The sequence below is a fragment of the Chiloscyllium plagiosum genome, chromosome 10 (assembly GCF_004010195.1).
Source record: "Chiloscyllium plagiosum isolate BGI_BamShark_2017 chromosome 10, ASM401019v2, whole genome shotgun sequence".
Taxonomy (NCBI): Eukaryota; Metazoa; Chordata; class Chondrichthyes; order Orectolobiformes; family Hemiscylliidae; genus Chiloscyllium; species Chiloscyllium plagiosum.
In genome coordinates, this window is record NC_057719.1 from 7,768,611 (window position 1) to 7,773,750 (window position 5,140).

A 5,140-nucleotide genomic window follows, 5' to 3' on the forward strand; every position below is an offset into this window, starting at 1 on the left:
TATTTTGTACAATAACCTACTGTGTGGAACCTTTACAAATGCCTTACTGAAATCCATATACACTACATTAATTGCTTTACCTTCTTCCATCTGTTTTGTCACCTTCTCAAAGAACTCAATAAGGTTACTAAGGCATGACCTACCTTTCACAAAACCATGTTGGCAATCCCTAATCAAATTATTCCTTTCCAGATGATTATAAATCCTATCTCTTCTAACCTTTTCCAATATCTTACCCACAACTGAAGTAAGGCTCACTGGACTATAATTATCAGGTTGTCCCGACTCCCCTTCTTAAACAAGGGGACAACATTTGCTATTCTCCAGTCTTCTGGCACTACTCCTGTCGACAATGATGACATAAAGGTCAAAGCCAAAGGCTCTGCAATCTCCTCGCTGACTTCCCAGAGAATCAAAGGATAAATCCCATCCGGCCCCAGGGTCTTATCTATTTCCAGATCTTCCAAAATTGCTAAAACCTCCTCTTTGTCAACTGCAATCCCATCTAATCTAGTAGCCTGTATCTCCATATTCTCACTAACATTGCCCTTTTCCAATGTGAATACTGACGAAAAGTATTCATTAAGCACTTCCCCTACGTCCTCAGATTCCACACACAACTTCCCACTACTGTCTTTGATTGGTCCTAATCTTAATCTAGTCATTCTTCTATTCCTGATATACCTATAGAATGTCTTAGGGTTTTCCTTGATCCTAACCGCCAACAACTTCTCACTTTCCCTCCAGGTTCTTCTTAGCCCTCTCTTTAGATCTTTTCTGCCTAACTTATAATGCTCAAGCCCCCTAACTGAGTCTTCACACCTCATCCTCACATAAGCCTTCTTCTTCCTCTTGACAAGAGCTTCAACTTCTTTAGTACACCATGGCTTCCTCTCTCGACAACCAACTCCTTGCCTGATAAGTAAATACTTATCAAGGACACGCAGTAGCTCCACATTTCCACATTTCAAGTGTGTCCATCCCTTGCAGTTTTCTTCCCCATCCTACGCATCCTAAATCTTGCCTTTTTGCATCATAATTGCCTTTCCTCCAGTTATACTTCTTTCCTTGCGGTATATACCTATCCCTGCCCATTGCTATTGTAAACAAAACCAAATTGTGGTCACTATTGCCAAAGTACTCACCTACCTCCAAATCTAACATCTGGCTGGGTTCACTCCCTAATACCAAATCCAAAATGGCATCGCCCCTTGTTGGCCTGTCTACATACTATGTCAGAAAACCCTCTTGCACACATTGTGCAAAAACTGACTCATCTAAACTATAGCATTCCCAGTCAATATTGGGGAAGTTAAAGTCCCTCATAACAACTACCCTGTTACTCTCATTCCTATTGAGAATCAGCTTTGCTATCCTTTCCTCTACATCCCTGGAACAATTCGGAGGCCAATTCGGAGGCCAACAGAGTGACCTCTCCTTTCCTGTTTCTAACCTCAGCCCAAACTACCTCAGTGGACGAGTCCTTAAACGTTATCGCAGCTGCTGTAATGCTACCCGGTGATTAACAATGCCACCCCCCCCCTTTCCTTTTACCATCTTCTCTGTTCTTACTGAAACATCTAAATCCTGGAATCTGCAACAACCATTCCTGTGCCTCCTCTAGCTATGTCTCTAAAATGGCCACAACATCGAAATCCCAGGTACCAACCCATGCTACAAGTTCATCTACCTTATTCCGGATACTCCTTGCATTGAAGTACACACATTTCAAACCAACATCTTGATTGCCGGTGCCCTCTTGCGACCTTGTAAACCTATCCCTGACCTCACTACCCTCAACCTCCTGTACACTGGAATCACAATTCAGGTTCCCATCTCCCTGCTGCATTAGTTTAAACCCCCTCAAAGGGCATGAGCAAATATTTCCCCCCCCCCCCCCCCCCCCCGTCCAGGATATTGGTACCACTTTGGTTCAGGTGAAGTCCATCCTGTTTGTAGAGGTCTCACCTTCCCCAGAAAGAGCTCCAATTATACAAGAATACAAAACCCTCCCTCCTGCACCATCCCTGCACTCATGTGTTCAACTCCGCTCTCTCTCTGTTCCTCGCCTTGCTAGCACGTGGCACGGGCAACAAACCAGAGACAACATCTCTGTTTGTACTAGCTCTAAGTGCTCCAGATCTTGTACTCCAGAACTTGCTGCTTCCTTCACCAAACTGTTCCAGTACAGTTACAACACTGATATTTACACCTGGAAATAAACGCAGGACAAATTCAACTCGGCCAATTATTAGCCCATCAATCTACATTCAATCATCAGTAACGTAATGTAAGGTGTTATCAACAGTGCTATCAGGCAGGGCCTGCTCAGCAATAACCTGCTCAGTAATGCCCACTTTGGGATCTCCCCATGGCCACTCAGTTCCTGACCTCATTACAACCTTGGTTCAAACATGGACAAAAGAGCTGAATTCCAGTGGTGAGGTGAGAGTGACAGCCCTTGACATGAAAGCTACATTTGACCACATCAAGAAGTCCTAGCAAAACTGGAATGAATGGATGTCAGGGGGCAAACTCTCCGTTTGTTAGAATCATACCTGGTACGTAGGAAGATAGTCGTGGTGATTGGACATCAGTCATCTCAGCTACAGGATCAACCTGTCCCCTTGTCTGAGACATGGTGACCCCCCCCAGGTTAAACCACCACCGGTCATTTCACCAGTGAGAGAACAGCCCTATGATCTGGCAAAACTAGGGAGACTTTATCGAGGGGAATGGTCAGCTCAGTTTGCTGGAAAGCTGGTTTGACTTGATTTATTTATTGTCATGAGGACCTTGTTACATTGAAAGTGTTGCGTAACCTCGTCATCACTCTTTGGTGCCATCTTAAAAAAAAGAAAAATAAACCAAAACATAGCATATGAAGTCAGAAAAATGAAGATATACAGAAAGTGTCTAACTTTCAAAACTTTCTTGTGAAATGCTCTGTCATGATCCATGGGCCTGGTGGCCAGGCACAAGTCCCCTTCACCATGCCACTGCTGCTGGAATGAAAATCGCTCACACTTAGGTACCATCTTGCCTCTACCAATGTAACCGGCACTAACTTGGTTACACTTTTGATTACAAAACCAGAATTTTAAAAAGCAGCAGAAATAAAGGAAACAAAACCAAAAAGAATGTGATACATCCAGATATTAAAGTCTTATTAAAGTCTTGTCTTCATGCAGGTACCCAGACCAGGCCAGGAGTCTTGGGAGGAGCTGAGCACTTGCTGCTAATGACCCTCCTGCCTCCCATCTCCTCCTCCTGCCACCACTAGCTCTAAATCTATAACTACCAGTGGTGTAACCGGATCCTGGAACAAGTTTGGGCTGGGCTCGCTCGCAACCTCTAATCACAGGATCCCTTGCTGGATCCCAGAATGTGCTTGGGCAGGATCCACTCACAGACTCCGATCATAGGATCCCTGGCTGTTTCCCGCCCATGCTTGGACAGCGGCATGATGGCTCAGTGGTTAGCACTGCTGCCTCACAGCACCAGGGTCCCAGGTTCAAATTTTAGCCTCGGGCGACTGTCTGTGTGGAGTTTGCACATTCTCTCCGTGTCTGCATGGGTTTCCTTTGGGTCCTCCGATTTCCTCCCACAGTCCAAAGATGTGCAGGTCATGTGAATTGGCCATGCTATAAGTATATTTAAGTCGTCATTGGACAAGCATATGGACGTACATGGAATAGTGTAGGTTAGATGGGCTTCAGATTGGTAAGACAGGTCAGTGTAACATCGAGGGCCGAAGGGCCTGTACTGCGCTGTAATGTTCTATGTTCTAAATTGCCCCTTAGTGTTAGGTGCTTTAGTTTGAGGGAAATGGATCTGGGTGGGTTACTCTTCGGAGGGTCAGTGAGGACTGGTTGGGCCAAAGGGCCTATTTCCACACTGTAGGGAATCTATTCTAATCCCGGCCTCTGATCACATGGTTTGTGATGTCGAGTGGATTAATTTCCTGCACCGGCTGACATTACCATTGAGGATACTTTAACCAACACAAATTCACTCTCTCTCTACTCAGACAGGAGCCCAATGGTCTGGTCAAGACGGGGGGGGGGGGGGGCGGTGTGGGGTGAGAACTTGTGCATATTAGAGTCATAGAGATGTACAGCTCGGAAACAGACACTTCGGTCCAACCTGTCCATGTCGACCAGATATACTAACCTAATCTAGTCCCATTTGCCAGCACTTGGCCCATATCCCTCTAAACCCTTCCTATTCATATACCATTCAGATGCCTTTTAAATGTTGCAACTGTACCAGCTTCCATCACTTCTTCTGGCAACTCATTCCATACACGAACCACTCTCTGTGTGAAAAACTTACCCCTTAGGTCCCTTTTCTATTTTTCCTCTCTCACCCTAAACCTATGCCCTCCCAGGGAAAAGACCTTATTTATTTATCCTATCCATGCCCCTCATGATTTTGTAAACCTCTACATTAAGTGTAAAATAAATTAAAATTGTTGCTTAGTGTTCAATTTCGAATAATTTTTATACTTTAAAAGAAATAACCATTGGGCCTCCAAGTTCTAACTGAGAAGGGAACAAAGATTAAAAGCAGGAGGTGGCCATGTATGTGGGTGAATGAGTGAGTGAGTGAGTGGGTGGTTAAGACTAAGCGCTCTGGAGTTGCTCTCTGGCGCCTCTGTGGGATCTGAGGGGAGGAGGCGGGACGTTTGGCGCAATTTCCGAACAGGCATTAAAGCGAGACACCAGTAGGGCGGCGCTGCTGGGTAGGCTCGCAGTGCTTTCTGGGAATAGTAGTCTCTTTGTCCCAACCCCTCCGTTCCCGAGGAGGAGAGTTTAGGGGGGGAGGGACTGCATCTCCCAGCGAGCTGCGCGGTAGGTCCAAGCCGGGGCGAAGGCGGACATTTCAAGTTGCCATAGACGCTTCAGCTCCCCTCCCAGGGGCTGAGGGCGGCTGCCGATGGCCCGGGACGGACCGCCAATGAGGGCGGGATGGATCTTTGTGGCGAGTTAAAGGTAACAGCTTCTTATAACGAGTACCCTCCTGACCCTTCATTTTGATCGAGAAGAGGGGCTGTGGTTCACACCATCCCCTGAGCCAGGCCTGGGCACTGAGGGGGGGAGAGGGAGGGAGGGAGGGAGAGAGAGAGAGAGAGAGGGAG

The 5,140-nt window shown here is 46.4% G+C and overlaps 1 protein-coding gene across 5 annotated transcripts in view; it reads left to right on the top strand.

Moving 5' to 3' along the window:
• The first annotated feature begins 4,863 nt into the window (after positions 1 to 4,863).
• LOC122553367 (centrosomal protein of 128 kDa) overlaps positions 4,864 to 5,140 on the top strand; it is a 407,594-nt gene continuing 407,317 nt past the window's right edge. For all 5 annotated transcript variants that reach the window (XM_043696980.1, XM_043696981.1, XM_043696985.1 and 2 more), the window contains exon 1: positions 4,864 to 4,994. The gene's annotated coding sequence lies outside the window, so the exon portion shown is untranslated. The remainder of the gene's footprint in view (positions 4,995 to 5,140) is intronic.